This window comes from Dermacentor albipictus, chromosome 8, assembly GCF_038994185.2.
Source record: "Dermacentor albipictus isolate Rhodes 1998 colony chromosome 8, USDA_Dalb.pri_finalv2, whole genome shotgun sequence".
NCBI classification, from domain to species: domain Eukaryota; kingdom Metazoa; phylum Arthropoda; class Arachnida; order Ixodida; family Ixodidae; genus Dermacentor; species Dermacentor albipictus.
Window position 1 is genome coordinate 78,213,458 of NC_091828.1, and position 22,253 is coordinate 78,235,710.

The window sequence follows — 22,253 nt, forward strand, 5'->3', positions numbered from 1 at the left end:
AGCAGCAAAACGGAATCCCACCACAATATGGCCCGAGTAATTCACCAATTTCCTGGAAATGAGGCGGACCTCCTTTTGGCTCTCAAAGCCCAGTACTTCCTCACACAGCCATCGGAGCCTCTGCCACCCTACACCGGCACCCCTAACGAGCTCCTAGATGAGGACATGAGGATGAGATCTACATGAGGTAACAGCGGCGATAATGGGCTTGAGACGCCACACAGCCCCGGGAATGGACCAAATTACCAATAAGGCACTCGTAAATCTTGACAGCCCCTCGCTACTAGAGCTTACCGCTCATCTTAATGAAGTATGGAGGAAAGGAAACCTTCCCGAGGACTGGAAAATAGCCGAGGTTCGTCTGATACCGAAGCCCGGCAAGCCACCAGCCATTGAGAACCTACGTCCGATCTCCCTCACTTCGTGTGTAGCAAAGCTCCTAGAGCACATCGTTCTCAATCGGTTACAACCATTCCTGGAGGACTCGGGGAAACTTCCAACAACGATGATAGGATTCCGTCCACACCTCTCAACTCAAGACATCCTACTTCAGCTGAAAGAGGAGGTGATTGTACCAGCGACACGCAACTCCCCCACGGCTATCCTCGCCTTAGATCTTAAAGGGGCGTTCGATAACGTCAAGCACACAGCAATCTTACAGAGGCTAAACGCGCTGGGCTGTGGGGCCAGGACGTACTCCTATATCAGAAATTTCCTCTCAGATAGAAAAGCCATCCTAAAGGTCGGGGACAAAGCCACAAACCCCTTCCTACTGGGCGGGCGCGGCACACCACAGGGCGCAGTGTTATCCCCTCTCCTTTTCAATATCGCCCTAATAGGCCTACCGCCGCTCCTCGATAACATCCCAGGGATCCGGCATGGCCTATATGCTGACGACATTACCATCTGGTTGTCCACAGGGTCCATCGGGGAAATGGAGAACCGCTTGCAGGAAGCTGCAGACGTGGTGAGCGACTATGCTAAGTCATGCGGGCTCAGCTGCGCCCCCCAAAAGTCGGAGCTACTCCTGGTCTCACCGCGAAAGAAGCACAGATGCGACTCGCCCACTATCAACATACAGCTGGAGGGACACACCATCGTTCCATCTCGGAGTGTAAAGATATTGGGAATGGTTTTCCAGTCGGATCGCCCCAATACAATATTAATTCAAAAGCTTAAGACTATAACAGCCCAAGTTACGCACATGATCCGGCGAATAACAACCAAGACAAGAGGCATGGGGGAGGCGGACACGCTTCGGCTTGTCCAAGCCTTCGTCGTGTCTCGAATAACCTACGCTATTCCGTACGCACTACTCAACGAGACGGAACTCAAGAAAATCAACACAATGATCAGAAAGGCATATAAGCAGGCGATGGGTCTGCCAATCAGTACGTCCACAGAACGCCTACTACGACTAGGTGTGCACAACACGGCCGAGGAGCTGATCGAGGCACATTTATCCAGTCATCGAACAAGGCTGGCGATTACGGAAGCAGGGAGGTCCATTCTCTTACGCCTGGGGCTCTCTGCCCCTATGAGCCATCCGACGCCTCAGACTGTGAGCTTACCCCATGCCATCCGGAGAAAAATCACCGTACGTCCTCTGCCTCGCAACATGCACCCAGTGCACCACGCAGAGCGAAGGGAGGCCCGCGCCCTGGCCATACACAAGCGATACGGAACTTTACCCTCTACAGCCTACACTGACGCGGCTTCTTACTCCAGACGCGCAGCCACAACAGCCACCGTAGTCGTCAACACAGAACATCGGAGCAGCATTTCGCTCACACGAAACAATCCCCTCCAAGCCGAGGAAGCGGCCATAGCCCTCGCTCTCTCCCAAACAGAGGTTGAAGTCATAGTGACCGACTCCCAACAGGCGTGCCGCAACTTTGCTAGCGGCAGAATTCATGCCACTACACTCCGGATCATCAATCAAAAGCCGCCAACGAGATCAGTCATGATCATCTGGGCGCCAGCTCATCAAGGCATTCCTGGCAACGAGGTCGCCAACCACGTGGCTCGAGATCTGACCCACCGAGCCGACGCCGAGGAATCTGAACCCGAGCGCATGCACCCTCTAGTCTCTTACCAAGACATCACACAACACTACAAGCTAACCCGCAGAACATATGCTCCCCCACACAAGTCACTACCTAGAGAGCAGGAGCGATTCCTCCGGGTCAATACATTCCCCCACCCAACCAGGAATCACCTCATAGACCCTACAAAATTCTCTCCGCAATGCCGCTTCTGCGCAGAGCCCGGGTCCCTCAGGCACATAGTAGGAGGTTGCAGAGCGGCACCATTAAATCATCCGAACCCTTACCCCACTAACGAGCTTTGGGAGAGAGCCTTGGCCAGCTCCGACCTCGAGGATCAGCAACGGCTGATTGCGAGGGCCCAGGACGCGGCCCGAGCTCAAGGCATTCTGGACTGAGGACGCCTCTCCCTAGCTGCTTCACCTAATAAAAATGTTTATTCTCTCTCTCTCTGCCTGGCGAGGTGGTCTGCATAGTCTTGAGCCTGCTTGGTAAGGAGAGCGATACATGTCTTTAGCTTTCTGTTAAGCTTTTGTTGCTTCCATCTCATCAGGAAGCCACGTCTTGCCTCCCAGAGATGGAGGAGGTGCGCGTCGACCGCAGGTGTATCGGCATCGAGTTCTATGATCTTGGTGTAACGTTCTGCTGTGTCTAATACATTTTTGAGCCACTCGTCAATGTCAGTTATGCTTGCTCCGGAATCTAGCTTGTCCCTAAATGATTTCCATTTGGTTAGCCGTGCTATTCCGGCCATGGTCTGTTTACGGGTGTGTGCTACATCTAATTGGAGGATATGGTGATCGCAACCTAAGGTTTCCTGGAGTCGACTCCACTCTGCCCAGGGGACGTCCGCAGTGAAGGTTAGATCGGGGTTTGTGTCCCTGGAGACGCTGTTTCCAATTCTCGTAGTCTGGAGAGGATCATTCCAGAGGGTGAGTCTGTGTTGCTGGGCAGCATCATGCACTCTAGCACCCTTCTTTGTGGTAGTATGATAGCTCCATGCCGTGTGCGAGGCGTTGAAGTCTCCCACTATGAAGAGTTGGTGTCCATTCGTGTATTTCCTGATTTTTCGCACAAAGTGATCGAAGTCCGGTAGCTGGTCTCGAGGCTGGCTGTGCACGCTGGCCACGAATAGACTTTTTTGCGTCTTTTGTTCCGGTAAAACCTCGATTAAGGTGTGTTCGGTCTGGGTGTTCTCTACGTCATGTTTTTGGGCTGTGAGAGTTTTCTTCACCAGTATGGCAGTTCGTCGGGTTTGTGCATATGTGGCGTATCCTCGCAGTCGGACGTTCTGAGTGTTCGTTTCCTATAGTGCTATGACGTCAGGTTAATTCAGCTTGACGAATTCTTGTAGATTGGCGTGTCGAGGGCGGTATGATCGGCAGTTCCATTGCCATATGCGTATAGTTGACTGCTGGTTCTTTGCCTTGTGGTTAGGGATCGCCATCGTCGTAGGATTCGAATTCGCGTCGGCGATCGCGAGTGGGCGAGACCGAGTGAGAGTCGCTGTGGCTGTTCGCCCGTGCCTTCTTCCGAGTCGTGGGGCGCGAATTGTCGAGCTGTGCTTTAGTGATGTAGTTGTTCTTTACATGCGCGATAAAATTACTGAGCTGTGGTGCGATCCCATCAATTTTGGCGTTTAACCTGGCGATCTTGTTTTCGAAGGTAGCGGCTGTTTTGCGACTGCTGATTGGACAACTTTTTCCATTGTGGCGTGAATGTTCTTCATAAAGGCTTCTTGAAATAACAGGCACCTTGCATCTACTATGGCTTCAACGTCGGCCTTGATCAACGTCGTCCCCGACTGTTTGTTTATGTTTTCGAGCTCCTGGCATTTTTGATGCAGCTTGTCTGTGAGTTCTGGTTGTTCTTTGCATTTTTGAAGCAGTTTGTCGGTGAGCTCTTGCTGTTTCTGTTGAATGCGGAGTAGCTTGTCTATGAGGTTTTGCTGGCTTTGCAATTGGCTGTGCTGATTCTGCAGTGTGCTGTGCTGGTTCTGCTGCTTGTTTTCTAGGACCCGTATGACTGCCGCTTCGGCCGATGCATCCAAGCTGCTCGTACCACCCGAGTCGCTCGAGCCGTTTACCGCATCGGCGTATAGCTCGCGCGTGTGACTAAGCGGAAGCGAGAGCGGGAACGTGAGCGCGAAGCACTTCGTAGTATTGGCTTGGAGCTGCTGCGCCTGGGGAAGCTGCCCGCACTGACACTGCTCGAGCTGGTGGCCGAGGTGCCCAGCTCTGGGAACTCTTCACTGCTGGAGCTCCAGCGGTTGTCTCTTTCTTGAAGTCTGTTTAGGGGCTGTTGCCGTATATTGTAGGGTGGAGGGCTTGGCTTCAGTCTCATCTTGCACTCTGTACTTGCAGTTTCGTGCGCTTCTCCGCAGCGCTTGCAGGTAGGTTTGCAGTCATGGTCTTGTGGTTGTCCAGTTTTGCCGCACTTGTAGCAAAAATCTGGGATGGGTTTCGGACAGACGTCTTGACGGTGTCCCGTGTTGCCACAGCTGCGGCAGTACTGCACTGACTTGCGATATGGTCTGCAGCGGAAGTCTACGCTCTGGAAGATGATGTAGTAATGAACGTGCGGTCCTTCGAAGGATACGACTGCCACAGTCGACTGACCCATCATTCGGCAGTGAAGGACGGTGTATCGTGCCGGTGCTCGGATTCCTGCCATAAGTTCTGCGGTGCTTGTTCCTGGTATGAGGCCATTGATGACGCCTCAGGAGACGTCGTCAGGGGTTCGTATGTTGCCTTTGACGTTGTGGTAAGTGCCTCCTAGCTGTATTCTGTTGATGCTGACCAGCATCTTGGCATCTTCCTTGTCGGCCGTGCTTGCGATGATTAAATTTTCGATTCTCTGTACTTGTACGCGTACTTTATCATTGAAATCCTGCTGCGATAGTCCACTCGCTCTACCGATGGCGTGCATGACTGCGACGGTATTCCATTTGGCGAGGTCGAGAACTGCTTGCGGGCGGTAGACAATCTTAAAGTCGTCAAGTGGCAGTGGCGGCATCCTGGGTCTGCGTTGTTGCTGTGAAGGTGCTGCGTTGGGCGTTTGCTCATCGGTTGGTTTTTTTGCCGGCGTCATTGAATTTGAGGTGTCCTTCTTGGCTTTCTTGTTGCTTGTGATCCAGTCACTTCCGCTTCGATTGTTCGGCCGCTTTCTGAATCATAGTTCCAGGTACCTTCCCCGGTGTTTTCTTCCGTCCGGTCTGTTTGCATTGCATTTGCTTCATCTTCTTTCTGGTTCTTTGACATTTCGCTTGCAGCAGCTGCCTCTCGGCTCATCGTAGGGGCTCTTCGCCGCGGCGTGGGCGAGCGCTCGTGTGCTCGTGCTCGCGCGGCGCGAGGGTGTTCCGGCCGATGAGATTGCGGGAGCTGGTTCTGTCGTTTGGCTTAACCGGACGCGCGGGTGGTCGTCGGGAATAACGCTTGATATCTTGAGATAAGGTGCACCCACCCGAAAGTGGCTAGTGTCCGCCGGTTACTCTCGTCATGCCGGTCGCACCGGTGCAAAACTTGGGTTCGTCACTGGCCTTGTTCCGGGATGAGAAGCACGAGAAGCGGGAGCCCATATGAGACACTACTGAACTCCGCGGCCCCCTGGCGGGTTTTTTTCTGGGTGTGCGAGAAAATAAAAAAATATGCCAAGCTTTACAAATTAGTTTCATCTATCAGTACCACATGACTTTCAAGGTAAATTACTATCGCCGTAAAATTGACGTCAATTGGTTCAGCAGTCAGTTCAACGCAGAGTTACGTGAAGTCACGCGACGCGTTTTTCACCTCTGTTTCCGTAGTGTTGGGCGGCAAAAGACGGACTGGCTGTTTAAGTTCCGTGCGTTTAGTACGCGTGCTGTTACGGTTCACTGTGTGCGGCTATGATTGGAACGGATGTCAAGCGCCTGAGACGACGTACCTGATCGTCAAGCTCCTCATCATGAAAACATTTGTCCATTGGGTGTGAGCGATGGGATTATGCAGCAGAGCAAATTCCACTCTCCTTTGTCCTACGTTCTCTCCCTCTACGCCAGGCAGTGGCAATGCTTGGAATTCCTCTGTGCGGGTTGCCAGTGAGTGATTTATCTCCGTATTCCTCTGTGTTCTCCATGTCCCTGTCACTCTTTATTTCCTATTTTATTTCCTATTTCTCCATCACTTTCTATCTCCTCCTCTTCTCTTTTCATTCCCTCCTCCCGAAAGAGTAGGCAGGCGTTGTGCCCCTCTCGGTCGCAATTGTCAGCTTGCTCCTTCTCTGTTTCTTTTGTGTGTTTGTATCTTTCGATACCTAATAAAACTAATAATAATAATAATGTGTCTGCTGACCAGTGTGCTGACAAGGCCCTCTACCAGGGAGCAAGAGAGAGTGAAGTTGCCGGGATGGTGTAGCGTACAAGACTGTAAGCGAAACGCTACGAAACATCTCTGTCCATGCCCGCATGAGCACTCACGCAGAACGATCGCTCACCCGTAAGGATGCATTAAACTTCTGATATTTACTTTTACATCATATCGTCTTCCCTGCCGGACCTTCTCCGATGCTCAGTCTGGTTCGAACTGCAAGCAGACGCTGTTGAAGGTCGCCGAAACCCTGTCCACGTGACGTATTGATGTCTGTGAATCACCGGACTCGTGAGGGCACGTGACACTGTTTATAACGTTGTCTGACGTGCTCTTCCTGGGTACCATTGCAGAGCGTCTTCGAAGCCATTTCGTATAATATCCATGTGCAAGGAAGTTAAAATAAATGAAAAATATTATTGGGAAGCACCCATGGGCCCGTGAAATTTATGTGGGGTCACACGATACCCTTCGCCTGCAGGTCTGAGGTTCGTTACGTGGGTACCACCGCATAGCTTTTGATTTTCGCGTTCGTTTGATATCCATGTGAGCATGGTTGTAAATTAACCATGACCTTGCGAAAGTTAGGTGATGTTATGTGACTATTTTTCACGTGGTCTGAAGTATACGGCGTGCGTATACCGTCGAACAGCTTCTTCGACGCCCCATCGTTTCGGATCCATCCCAGTATGGTGGGAATCATGCATGGGCTGGCGAAAGATACGTCAATTTACGTGACACCTTTTCCTACGTCATTTGACCTCAACTACGAGTACACCATCGCATAGCTTTTGATTTTCCCGCTCGTTTGATATCCATGTCAGCATGGTTGGTAATTACCCATGGTCTGGCTAAAGTTATATGATGTCACATGATTCTTCTCCGCGCGGTCTGAAGTACGCGAAGTGCGTACTGTCGCAGAACTTGTTCGAAGCACTATCGTTTGATATCCATGTCAGTATGGTTGGGGATCGTGCAGGGGCTAGCGAAAGATACGTGAGGTCACGTGATACACTTTCCCACGTTATTTGACGTTAACTAAGGGTACAGCATCGCATAGCTTTTGGTTTTCCCCTTCGTTTTATATTCATGTCGGCGTGGTTGGTAATTACGCATGGTCTGGCTAAAGTTACGTGATGTCACGATACTCTTTCTCACGTATTCTGAAGTACGCGAAGTGCGTGCCATCGCATACCTTGTTCGTAACCCCATCTTTTGATATCCATGTCAGTATGGTAGGGGATTGTGCGTGGGCTAGCGAAATATACGTGTGATCAGGTGACACCGTTTGCCACGTGATTTGACGTTAACTACGTATACGTGTGCACCATCCCATAGCTTTTGATTTTTCCGTTCGTTTGATATACATGTCGACATGGTTGGTATTTACCCATGGCCTGGTTAAAGTTACGTCATGTAATGTGACTCTTTTCCACGTGACCTGAAGTACGCGAAGTGCGTACCATCGCAGACCTTGTTCGAAGCGCGATCATTTCATATCCATGTCAGTATATAATGGGAATCATGCATGGGCTAGCGCATGATACGTAAAGTCACGTGACACCTTTTACCGCGTGGTTTGACGTTACCTACGTGTACACAACCGCGTGACTTGATTTTCCCGTTCATTTGATATCCATGTCGGCATGGTGTACGTACGGAGTGCGGCAGTTCTTCAACGAACCTCTTTCGCGTCGACATGGGTCATTGTAGATGCGGGGCTCGGTAGGCAACGCGGTTCGAAGAACGTCTTCGACATCGACTTGGTGCACTGGGCATGCGCAACTCAATCTTTGCTGGTCGCCAATGGTCTTGATGGACTTTGGTGCCAACTTTACCGTAGGATGGTAAGAACTCGAATTAGCCTAGACTTGAGGAGAGAACAAAAGAAACTGGTACATAAGAAGCCGATCAATGAGTTAGCGGTAAGAGGGAAAATAGGGAATTCCGGATAAAGCTACAGAAGAGATATTCGGCTGGAACTCAGGAAGAAGCCCTTAGTGTTGAAGCAGTGAACGACAATCTTATGGGCATCATTAAGGAATGTGCAATAAAAGTTGATGTTAACTTCGTTAGACAGGATACCAGTAAGCTACCGCAGGAGACGAAATATCTTATTAAGAAACGCCAATGTATGAAAGCCTCTAACCCTACAGCTAGAATAGAACTGGCAGAACTTTCGAAGTTAATCAACAAGCGTAAGACAGCTGACATTAGGAAGTATAATATGGATAGAATTGAACATGCTCTTAGGAATGGAGGAAGCCTAAAAGGAGTGAAGAAGAAACTAGAATTAGGCAAGAATCAGGTGTATGCGTTAAGAGACAAAGCCATCCAATATCATTACTAATATAGATGAGACAGTTCAAGTGGCTGAGGAGTTCTATAGAGATTTATACAGTACCAGTAACATCACGACGATAATGGAAAAGAGAATAGTCTAGAGGAATTTGACACCCCACAAGTAAAGCCGGAAGAAGTAAAGAAAGCCTCTAGAGCTATGCAAAGTGGGAAGGCAGCTGGGGAGGATTAGGTAACAGCAGATTTGCTGAAGGATGGTGGGCAGATTGTTCTAGAAAAATGGCCGCCCTGTATACGCAATGCCTCATGACCTGGCGCATACCGTAATCTGGGAACAACGCCAACATAATCCTAATCCATAAGAAAGAGGACGTCAAAGGCTTGAAAAATTATAGACCGATCAGCTTACTGTCCGTTGCCTACAAAGCATTTACTAAAGCAATCGCAAATATAATCACGAACACCTTAGACTTCTTTCAACCAAAGGACCAGGCAGGATTTCGTAAAGCCTACTCAACAATAGACCACATTCACACTATCAATCAGGTGATAGAGAAATGTACGGAATATAACCAACCCTTACATATGTAGCGTTCCTAACTAGAACGGCAACAGAAATGACATCATCTAAGTGAGACGGGTGTCGTCCGCCATTTTATTCCAACTTCTTCCTTCTCACTTCTCCCCTAGCATCTTCCTTCATCTTCTTTCATGCGTCCAGCGCAGACCGCTTCACTCTTCCGGATTTCTTTTAATTACACCTCCTGGGGTAATACTTGAATACGTTTCCAATAGCGGCGCACTCCGTTTGGCCCGAGGCTCCGGCGTACCAGACATTCTTCAATATTCCATGCTGGCATGCAGTCTTAATAACTTGAAATGGTCCGCAATATTTTGAATTTGAGGGCACAGCTCCTTTCCTTACAAGGACATAGTCTCCAGGCTGTATGTCCGGTATCTCGCTACTGTGCCTTTTATCAAAGTTTCGCTTCATGCGGCGCTTGTAGATCTCCTGTTCTTTGACAGTTTTCCTTACTTCCGCAAGTTCGAGGTTCTCTAGGAGACCTAGCTCACGATCTGCAGGAAGTATGGGCGCTGTACCTGAAGTTACAAAATGAGGGCTGCAGCCTAAACTCGTGGTGTATGATCTGTTGTGATGCTTCACAGCGGCCTCGAGACAGCACTTCCAGCCACCGGCAAAGTCTGGATACATCTTCAGATACTGTTTGATGTCTCGTATGGCACGTTCCGCTAGGCCGTTTGCTGCCGGGTGGTATGGAGAAGAATACTTTATCATGATGCCGTGCTCCTGGGCCCACTTTGATAATTTGGCACTCCGAAAAGCCGGCCCGTTGTCGCAGACGAGCGTCTTTGTGTGTTTAAAACACTCAGCTTTGAGGAGGTCTATTACGCTGTTTGCGTCTTCTTTGCCAGCTTTAGCCGCAATCGTCCGTGTGCACTCATATATGGAGAGCAAGAAAGCTTGCGTTCGCTTGACTCCTTCCCCCTTCTTTTTGAGCTCCGCGAAGTCCAAATGAATTACTTCGAACGGGATGCTTGAATATTCAGGGTTTGTCATAACGTCTGTCGATTGCTTGAATTTAACTTTGTTCACCTGGCAGAGGTGGCATGTGCGGATGTAATGGCTGATGTCGTTTTTCATGCCCGGCCATGTGAATCTCATGAGCAATTTCTTATAAGTGCGCCAGAAGCCATCATGTCCACCCGATTCAGGGGTGTCGTGGTATAGATGAAGAATCCTTGGAATCATAGTTGGTGGTACGTGATACTTTCCATTGATAAACTGGAGCTCTTCTGTACCTTCCCATAGCTTAATATGATTGATTGTATCTGGATTATTGCTTGATTCCTGTACAAGTAATCTTCATAGTGCGTCAGCGTCAGTGAGGAGTGGGCCAGGACGGTGCGAAATTACGAAATCAAATTGTTGCAGATAGTTCACCCATCTAGCAATGCGGCCTCTTGGCTGGGCCATGCTAAGAAGTTGAGTCAATGCTTGATGGTCCGTGAAAAGTATGAATTTGGCACCTTCCAGGTAAGTACGAAAGTACTGCACAGCTTTTAAGACGGCCAGAGCTTCCTTTTCTGTGGTACAGTAATTGATTTCGGCGGGTTTCAGGGTATAGCTGTAGTACCCCACGACGTAGTGTTTGGTTTGATCAGCTTGTTTGGATGGCTTCTGGTATAGAACTGCACCGGTAGCATAATGTGATGCGTCCGTGTTCAGCACGAAAGGCAAAGAAAAATCCGGTATTCGCAAGATGGGGTCCGACGATATTAGTTTTACAAGCTCACGATAGACAGCTTCGCACTTCTCGTCCCAATGAAAAGGCACGTCTTTCTGAGTTAAACGTGTGAGGCACCTTGTTCTCAGTGCGTAGTCTTTGATAAACGCCCGGAAGTGTCCTGCAAGGCCAAGAAAAACGCGCAGGGAGTGCACATCATAAGGCTTTACCAGCTTGGAGATTCTCTCTACCGATTCTTGCTTGGTGCTTTTAGTCTGTCCATCAAACACCCTGCCAAGAAATACTACGGTATCTTGAAAGAACGCACTTTTCTTGAAGTTGACTTTGAGTTGGGCAAGACTGAGGGCATGAAGAACTTTTGAAAGATGACTACGGTGTTCGTCCTTTGTCTTTGAGTAGATGATGATGTCGTCGATGTACACATTGCAAAATGTGCCCAGGTAAGGTTTCAGAATGTCCGTCATAATCTTCTGAAACCACGCAGGGGAGTTTTTCCAACCAAATGGTAGGCAATTGTACTCAAACAAGTCAAATGGGGTTATGAACGCGGTGTACTTCTTCGTTTCTTCACTTAGTGGAATCTGCCAAAAGCCCTTGCAGAGATCTATTCGTGAAAAGCAATGGCAACCACCGGTTTCGTCAATGATGTCGTCGATTCTCGGCATTGGATAAGGTATCAATTCAGTTTGACGATTGAGAGCCCGGTAGTCTGTGCAGAGGCGGAATGTCCCGTCTTCTTTAGGTGCAATAGTGATAGGAGAAGCAAATGGGGATACAGAAGGCCGGATGATACCTGCGTCTAACATTTCTTGCAACTCCTTTTTCAGCCACACCTTTTTATCTCTGGACATATTATAGGGGGTTCTACGAACCAGCGCTTGGACGAAAGTTCTCATTATTTCGATCTGTTGTATAATGTTCCTTTGCAGTTCCATAACACTCAAGTCTAGGCTCACCTTCCCGGCAGGCGTTTCCTCTTTGAGGGTGCCACGTCGTATGGGTTCCAGAACGAGTTCGCTCAGTGTCTGCAGTTGTAGATTCACTGTCACCGATCCTGTTTGCACGAGGGCTTGGCGGCTGATTGCCGCTTGTTGCAGTACCACGTTGATCAGCGCGGTAGAACTAACTTCAAGAGGAAGGTCCGTCGCTGGCTCACCGTGCACTTGGTATCGGGTGAACACAACAGACTCTGATGACGCCTGGTCGACGAAAAATGTCACCCGCATCGCTGGTCTTCGAAAACTGTCGGCTGCGCCAAAATGTAGCGTTCCTAACTAGAACGGCAACAGAAATGACATCATCTAAGTGAGACGGGTGTCGTCCGCCATTTTATTCCAACTTCTTCCTTCTCACTTCTCCCCTAGCACCTTCCTTCGTCTTCTTTCATGCGTCCAGCGCAGACCGCTTCAACATATAGCTTTCATTGATTACGAGAAAGCGTTTGATTCAGTCGAAACCTCACCAGTCATGGATGCATTACGGAATCAGGGTGTAGACGAGCCGTATATAAAAATACTGAAAGATATCTATAGCGGCTCCACAGCCACCGTAGTCCTCGATAAAGATAAAGAAAGCAACGCAATCCCAATAAGAAAAAGCCTCAGGCAGGGAAATACGATCCCCGCTATCCCATTCGCAACGTGTTTACAGGAGGTATTCAGAGACCTGGATTGGGAAGAATTGCGCATAAGAGTTAAGGAAGAATACCTTAGTAACTTGCGATTCGTGATGATATTGCCTTGCTTAGTAACTCAAGGCATGCTCATTAGTAAATCATTGCAATGCATGCTCCCTGACCTGGAGAGGCAAAGCAGAAGGGTGGGTCAAAAAATTATTCTGCAAAAAACTGAAGTAATGTTTAACAGTCACGGAAGATAACAGCAGTTTACGATAGGTAGCGATGCACTGGAAGTGGTAAGGGAATACATCTACTTAGGGGAGGTAGTGACCGCGGATCCGGATCATGAGACTGAAATAATCAGAAGAATGGGATTGGGCTAGGGGTGCGTTTGGCAGGCATTCTCAGATCATGAACAGCAGGTTGCCATTATCCCCCAGGATTACCAGTACTCACGTACGGGGCAGAAACCTGGATGCTTACGAAAAGGGTTCAACTTAAACTGAGGACGCCGCAACGAGTTATGGAAAGAAGAATGATGGGTGTAACGTTAAGGAATAAGAAGAGAGCAGATTGGGTGAGGGAACAAACGCGTGTTAATGACATCTTAGTTGGAATCAAGAAAAAGAAATGGGCAAGGGCACGACATGTAATAAGGAGGAAAGATAACCGATGGTCATTAAGGATTACGAACTGGATTCCAAGGGAAGGGAAGCCTTGCAGGGGGCTGCAGAAAGTTAGGTGGGTGGATGAGATTAAGAAGTTTGCAGGGAAAACATGGCCAAAATAGCACATGACCGGGCTACATGGAGAAGTACGGAAGAGGCATTCGCTCTGCAGTGGTCGTATCCAGGCTGTTGATGACGATGATGTTTCATTGGGCATATGCTTCTAGGTGAAGGTGTGCCACTCTTCACTGAACGTCTCTGATGCCAACTTGTGTAACTAAGTATCCGTCACTGGAAATGTGCGTCTTTAGAATGACGAAAAAGAGCCCTAAAATTTATCCGATGCTGAGCTGAATCGAAGCCACGTCACGAGGGTGCCTCCAGGACAGCGACCCCACACATTCACTGGCTGCGCCACAAATCTTATCAGGACCTCCTTTTATCTATAAATGTGCGTTTTCTAAAGGAACGATGAGAACTACAATAAAATCATATATAAGGAAACATGGAAGAAAGTAAGAACTGGAGAAAGCAAAACAAGATAAGGAGTTACAATAAATCAAAAGAAGGAAATTATACAATTGCAAGAATCAAATGCAGCAAGACTAAATGAACTAAACTAAATTGACAGTAACGTACAAAAAATTTTAACCCAAATATGCTATACGAACAACCAGAACAAAAAAAACGAATGCACCTGGCATGTGTCTCCCTTCAACGAATCTCTCAACTTGAGTCACTGAGCGTGTGCCAGTGAATGTACGGCAAGTGAGGGAACAATTCTCAGCATATGCAGGCACTTCTGCGCCCCGCTTTTTGTCTCGGAGGCCACGCACGGATTTCTCGCCAGTGCCACTAGATGGCGCAGCATGTCCAACAACAACACAAAATACGGGAGAGGAGCCCCGTTGCCACGTGACGCATTTGTCAGCGTTTGCACGCACTGGCGGGCCATGAATCTCGCAGGCCATGCTCAGGCTTTGAGGCAGCGGAGCTAGATGGCACGGAGTGTTTTTTAGGAAAAAACGCAAGAGGAATCACGCTGCAGTACACGCCTCGTTTATAACTAATTTCGACGGTGGCAATGCCTTTAGCCGCTGGATTGGTGCAATGCTAAAACACTGCCGTCGACAGACATGGGAAGATGGGTTCTGCCCCAATTTTTTTTATTGATTTCGTTTGCACGCATACAAGGAGTCACAGAGAAGAAGTAAAGATCTAAGTGGTAACTGCCACCAGGAGGGGCACAATGTGTGCTGGCTCTAGAAGAGAAAGGGGATGCACAGACAAAAGAAATAGAGAGTGAAGAACGGGTGAGAGTGTAGCAGGGAAAGAGAATAACGAAACATTGATAATACATGCATGCTGGTCAAACACTCATAGGGCGGCACATGGCAACTAGTCCAACAAATTGTCCACATTTAAGGGCAAAAATTATAGCAAAATGAGTGGCTATAATCGGGAGATTAGGTTTCTCACCTATTAAAAAATGGTAGAAGGACACTGTCTGTTTGAGCGCGTTTGCAATGCATGAACAATGAGGAAATATAACACAAACTATCTTTTCTTTCAAATGATCGTAAAGTGGCAACAGCGTTTTTAACAGACAAACAAGAAAGCTTCGTCAAAACTGATTCCTACAGTGCGGGGATCTTGCAGTTCTTTTTTTTTTATGAAATATGAGCTATTGCGTAGGACGAGAGGAGAATCTAGCAGAGCTCCAAATCGCAGGGGAAGGTCCCGGAGGATTTGCAAAGAAAGCTTTCCTTTAAAAGATGTAGTAAAATGTGTTAGCCATTCGACTACTGCCCTTCCAAACTAGAGATGACCTTAAGGAAACATGCGCAAATTGCACCCGGTCGAATAGGACAAACAATCAGCTGCATGTCTCACTTAGCAACACGTGTATTAACAGCTGATCGGGGACTCATGCGTAGAACATCAGCCACGGCCTAGAGCACCGCGAACAATGCACCAGCTTACGTATGTAGCTGTCGGTGCACTGTCATGGTACGCCGAACGTGAAGGCCGTGATGGAGCGCACACTTCGTTGCTCGGGACCACGGTGCCATAGCTGGTCGCCACATTCACTTGGCTTTTGTATATATATATATACAGGAGTGTGTTTAACCTTTTTTGTGCTTAGAACACAATTTCATTATAATTTTCTGCACGACGAAGTACTGGTGAGTACAGCCAATCCAACCGGAAATTAGTAAAAATGAGTTCATTACCAAAAATTAATCAACTCCAATATTGCAGAAGATGAAATCCATATCATAAACAATTGACTTGAGCATAACTGCGAATCGGCCTAGTTGGATCAGACTCGTTTTTAAAAAACTTTTTGGGCGCAAACAAAAAGTCGCGATGAAAAAAAGAGCTCGTCCTTGTGTTGCTCCTTTTCTTCGTCCCTGTTTGTTTGCGCACAAAAATGTTTTTAAGAAAAATCAATTGACTTTAGTAGTAAACATTCTATTTTCAACAGTAACTGTTCAAAGAATGTACTCTACGCACGAATCACCTTAAGCACTGCCAAAAAATAATGTATGCCTGCTTTGTTTCTTCACCAACCCACACACCAAAAGCTCGATGACTTCTACGGAGGAGACTACATCGCGTCTAGGCAGCAGCTACATTACCTTAACGCGCGACGTGTGGATACCATACTTTTGACAGAAAACGCTCGATTACGTCTTCGGAGAGCAGCCAGCGTGAGCAGAGGCATGCCAATCCAAAACTGCGCGCTTCAAGTTGTCACGTTTGCGTGGTCCCCATGGCGTCTCGGTATGGCTCTCTTCCAGCCAAAGCGGAGGTCGATCACTCGTGGATGCGGAGCACCCCGAAGGCGGTGTTGGCTCTGTGCTCGCCATGGAAAGAACATCTCGGCGCAAAGCACCAAGAAAGAGAGGCTGCAGCCGACGACGTAGACAGCGACGTAGTCGGTGAACGGGATGTCGAACGTAGCGGGGCTACTGTTACTGCGACGTTGAAAGTAATTTCTTAAAGCCTTCTCCATGAGTCCCGACTCTCTCAGCGCCAACATTAGCCGTCGTTGTTGGTACCTGCAATAAGTAAACAAATGTGCGTGCAGGGGAATATTGGATCCACTGCAGTAGACGCCTCATGCATACACCTCGTTTTCACCGTGGAAATGCGTCGTGTCGCTATACTGACTCAATGCTAACGCTTTACCGGCGACAGTCATCGTGAGAGGAATTGTGCTGCAAGTTTCTTTCTGTTTGAGCAATAGCGTGACAGGTAATGTTATCCAAACTCGCCATGTTCAGTGTTTTGATAATCCTAAATAGAGCGCAGTATATTTTGGACGATAAAACATTCGTCAGAAGCAGACACCCATCGATATGTTGCAGGTGAGACGACAAGATGTCACCGCCACCCGCATTTCGTTTTTGTCTCTTTTCAGGCTTGTCAAGCCTCATCTTCATGCGCGAGCAGGTTTCTTGGTATTGCAGAAAGGATAGTTGCCTACTACTACATCACTTACATTTATTTCTAGTGCCATTTTAAAACACTCGCGTAAGCGATGCATTACAATTCTTCACGGCAAATAATGTTCTTTCTCAGGTATTCCATAAATACCAGCACCCCACAGGACTCGCACTTTACGCTGCCATGTTGTGCAAGTCCCAAATAATTTAGTCAGTGTTTACGCCACAGTGGCTTTGGGTAAACTTATGTAGCAACTTCACAAAGCTCAGCCGAGGCTCGATAGGTGGATACCGCACACTATTAAAACTAATGTTGACGTGAGACAATGTTGTAAAGAGAAGCTTAAGACGACCGGAGCCCGGATAGTGTTTACTAAATCTCGTAAGGTTCGTACATGTGCCACAATGTGCCGAGGGCCTACTTATACGTGGAATAGCGAGAACATGTGCATCACGATCGCTCATGTGCAATCATCATTTTATTTCCCATAATCCATTCAGCAATGACTAGGCATTCCATTGTCAACAGCAGTGAAAAGACATTGCAAGGATAATGCGCCACCGGAAGGGTGGCTCGGTAAAGCAGTTGCTAAAGGAGAATAGTTTTGTTGTTTAGATCAGTGCTATCCTGCCAATTTCGGTGTCACTGACAGGAGTGGCAACATTGACAAAAAGTTATAACGAGCAGTTTTGAATGAAAGCGTGGCTGGATTTGCATCGCTGGAAGCGGGGAGCGGTTACAGCGGGACGCAGACCTCAGAACGAACGTATGAGGTTATACAGCCTGTTTTTGCAGCTCGTAACCATGAATTTCAATTCGTGGTTACTGTGAAATGGCATTTACACAAGCAGAGCTAACAAGACCTCCCTCAGGTTGGGATTAGCATTGTACATCTTCTGAAAAGTGTATAGTAAAGCTCTCTTCTATTTTCAGGAGTTGTTCGGAAGGCGGAGTTGAAATTTATTGCAATGGATAGGCAAATGAAATCAGCAGTCATACTTATAATAGTAATTTACGCTTTTTAGGTTAGCGTGAAATACTTTTCAGCAGTAACGAGGAGGAGGGGTGGGGTGAGGGGACTTTGGCGACCTAGGTGGGGACATTTCCCACAAATCTGGAGACCTCACTTGTACAACCGCGTGCACTTGCAACTTATTTCGCGAGAAATTACGACCATGACTTAAGTATTTATCATGGCGACACGCAACAAGACTGAACATACATACACTGAAACGTTCGCCATCGACTTACTTCAGAGGAAATCTTCTGTGGATCGGCAAATAGTACAGGGATGTCATCAGGTCGTCTTCGCCAATAATGAGTCCCCAGGACCAACCGTTATCGTGGAGAAATGGATGGCAATACTTTATAAAAGCGTGGGTTCCCCTCTGGGCTTTGGGTAAGCAGTCAGTCCAGTTGTGAGAGGGTAGGCATTCGCTACCGCATTTCTTGTTCGCGTCATGTATCGATTTCATGTAAGACAGTGTACGACTGGATCGCTCAACAACCTTCGCCAATGCACTGCGCATGCAAGGCCGCATGGTGCCAGCATCAAGCCGAGCGCTGAGCTCCGCTGTCTGCCTTACTGCAGGCGAGTACGCTGGAACGCTCCGAGACGCGGTAATTTCTGTTTGGGTGAACTGGATCAAGAAAAACGTGCCAAACAGCCAAGCAGCAAGCGTTATCCTTAGAACCGGTGATGTCGACTTGAAAGGCTGGGGGGGACACCGACCAACGTATGTCGCCACGAAGAAAACTGTCCAGGCTAAAACACTCGACATTTGTTTTTCGCGCTGACGAGCTCGGATGTGAAGCACCAGAACGAACGCTGTTGCCATGGGCACTAGCACCAGGGATGTTACAAAGAAAGACAGCCAGGTTGAAGCGAACGAAGGGATAATGGGCCTATCTCGACTTGTGAGGAAGCAGATCGATGTTATTGCATTTATAGCATAAGAATAATACGAACCGGGTGTTGCCACATTTGAGGGCACCATGAGAAAATTAGCGCGTCTCTCCAGCAGCAATGAATCAGTCTCGCCATGGTTGCACCTTTCGATCAGAGTGTTGTTGAGATCTCTGTAAGTTTGCTTGATGAAGTCGGAGACCGGAACACCACTTCGAAAGCAATACTCATCATTGTCGTCCTCAGCGGCAAAAGTAATGCGCTCGTGTTTGGGGTACGTTTTTGAGGCCAGTACATGTTGCGCGAGGTGTGGGTCGCCAGCAGACGGGCTTACTCGGCGTTCCTGGCAGGAACTGTAGCCATCGAGAGGTGCGTTTATTTCGGTCTCGGTGATGGTCACCACCGGGCACAGGTGTCCGGAGAAGCTTTCAAGGACGTGTGCGTGTTTTCGTGTCGGAAATATCCATTGAACGTTGGGGTGGTACTTCTCGAACCACGCGATGTCTGTTCTGGTTATTCGCGACGAGCGAGGCTTCAGGATGGGCACAATAACGAACCCAGGCCTTGGAAAACCATCGCCGTTTTGCGCAACGAAGGCCGTAAGATTAGCGAGGCAGATGCTCTTCTCCAAGCAGTTCCATAAAGTCAAAGCAACGGTAGTATTTCTCATGAAAATGCCCAGCTGTTCGGTGTCCTCGCGAAATCCAAGCATGGCAACCGGAGTTGAGTGATCTGAGACAGCCTTTAAGAAGTCAAAAGCGAGGGGATTGATCTGCGGTGGGACATTTTCACGGCAGAGGACATGCAGCGTAACAAAATTGAAATAAGCGGTAATCACGAATATATACATTTTGCACATTGCGTAAGCGTCACAAGGTATTGCTAATTACTCAGAATCTCATAATCGTCGATAAAAACATGCCGACTTCTATGAATATATACGGACAACAACATTGTGAATATCGTGGACGTTTTCCTTTGGCATCACCATCATAAAAGTAATCCGTCAACAGGAATTCCTTTTCCGCGCTTTGCGTGCAAACAGAATGACTGAATACTCAGTAATAAATGTAGTGAAGCTACTTTCCTCGTTTCTCACTAAAGTATTACGTTCCTCTTTAAAAAAACGCTGCTTGAGTTCTCGAAGATGCCTGGATGAAAGCAGTTTTGCAAGTTTTGACGGCACAAATGTCTACTGCACTCACGCCACAACTGCCACTTGTCTTAACGCGCAGCAGCTCTTTGGAAAGCCAAGATCGGTGAGAGTGTCAATATTTTTAGCGTTCTTGGAGCATAATGAATCTTCCTTTCTTGAAAGTCGCGTCCTGCTGATGCACTATATCAGCAGTATACCTAAATAACAATTGGTAAAAACGTAGCTTTGTTTTCATCGATGCTTGCGGCAAATATCCAAGCATAAATAAAGGACAATTGTGATTTTTTGTCACTGGCAGGGCTCCTGTGCCGAGGCTTCTAGTGGGAAGCTGCCGCTAAACACGACAACAAAGTACGACCAGACGAGTTTAGATACGGCACTAGAGTAGGCTGTGGAGAAACACCTTACAGATTTAGTCAAGCAACAGTGCCTGTTGTCACGTCCCAGATTATATTCCTATGTGAAAAACCGAACAAAGACGCACTGCTATTGTGCTCTAGCCTGATAAGGATGCAGGTAAACAATACAGCGAATCTCTTCCACAATCCTGGTTAGCTTACATATTACTTAAAGGTGAAAGGACGAAGGAAGAACTGCCAAGCACGAAGCTCTAGCTCGCCGTGAAGAACACCACGTTCCTGAGCATACAAGGGTCCACGTTTCGTCGTCTAGAAATGCACTTGAATATCAGCCGAGCGCTATGAGTCTGAAGAATGAGCCTTTGAGCTGTGCCATAGTTGCTTCTGCTTTCTCGTGAGCGGTGTACAGGTGAGTTAGATTCACTGGTGCTTTGAAGGCTAACTATTACGTATAAACGCAATCCACACTAATTAACGGTTCCCCCCCCCCCCCGAAAAGTGAGCCTGCTTTCTCAAATAATTATATAGAATTAACACTATATCAGACAGAAGATGTACGAATTCCTTTTTTTAATTTCCCCACGGCAATAATTTAGGTCGGGGGCTATTAAGGATACGATTTCTTAGAAATGTGGCGTCCGAATTACATGACATTACCTGCCTGATTTTTTTGTGTCGTGTCCAACTTACCTAACACGTTCATAGCGCACGAATCGACTGGGTTCGCACACTGCAGATAACCACACTCGAGGGACGGCGCTGGGATAAGCGATGTAGCCACCGCAGCGCTTTGCACTGATTTTAGTGCGGATCCTTTAATTACATATGTAGGGAAAGTCTGCACGGGCCAGAACTTTCCATAGAAACTTATCGTATGGCCGCAAAATTATAGGCTCTACGGCCACTCGTTGCTGGATGTTTTAAGACAGTAATATAGGCAGCTGCCCTTGATGCGGATAGCTGAAAGCCGTGTTTAATATTTTTTTTCTGTAGGAGAGGGAGAGTTTCCTTAGCAACTACTCAGTCCGGCACACCTTACTTTATCGACTGCGTATTAGAGGACGAGACTGGTCCCGTGGTGTCTCTGTATTATGGAAGGCACCTGTATTTGTATCCCCAATGGCAATGCGAGAAGAAAAATTCCTCTACTGTAGCAGCGTCATTAGGCCGACGGCCGCAGTAGCAAAGCACGCAGAACATCGATTAGTGGCGGCAAAAACAACGGCGGAATTGACAAAGGCAACTCACGAATAAAGCTTGCCTTTAGAAAAATCTTACGAAAGAAAGCGCACTCACAACGATCAGCCAGCTTATCGTGCCTGCCGATGCAAAAACGAGCGCTGTATATAGTTTATAGCAGGCGGTTATTAAGAAGCAGAAACTGTGCGAACTTGCGCACTTACGCAAGATGTAAGCGTTAGTCGATCCACAATGCTTAAACGGCCGTTGCAGCGGCCGACGTTAGAAGGAAACGTTAGAATAGTTTGCAACACTTTTAGCACCTCTGCAGGCGATTTAGCGCCTCTCGGCTTTTACTTGAGGTTGGCAGACCCTTTTTCGCTGTCGACATGATCTGACAGGCTATCTGAATGCGTGGAGTGTAGTTTTAACACATCACTTACTTAGACACGCTTCCTTGCTGGGAAGATTATTGGTTTCTGCTGCTGCTGGTACTTGCTAGTACTGGATACATGGCTATTCCATAGACATTTATCGTAGTGTATTGCATCTTGAGGTGTCACGTACGTTTCATATGTAGAACCTATTGTATACTTCTGCAGAAAAGGGCATTGCGATTTATGACTTTGGTGGAACGCGCTTCTCGGCAGAGCAAGGTGAGGGAGCATCACGCATACCGAACAACAACTGAACATTTATTAGCTGCGATTCTCTCGAAGATAACTAGGATTATTCCATGCGCAAGTACATTTGGCACCACCCCCGAAGCACCGTTATGCGTCGCCACAGAACTCGCTCCCTAGTGAGTGCGCACGAACAATGGGCGCACTCGTAGGACACGCTGTGGGTCATAAGCTCTTGCGAAACGGAGGTCTTGTGCACCGTCTACTCCGCGTGAACCGTGTGACGGCCTGTTGGGCCTTTCTTATCGGGTCTGCTGGGGGTCCTTGTAGTGTTG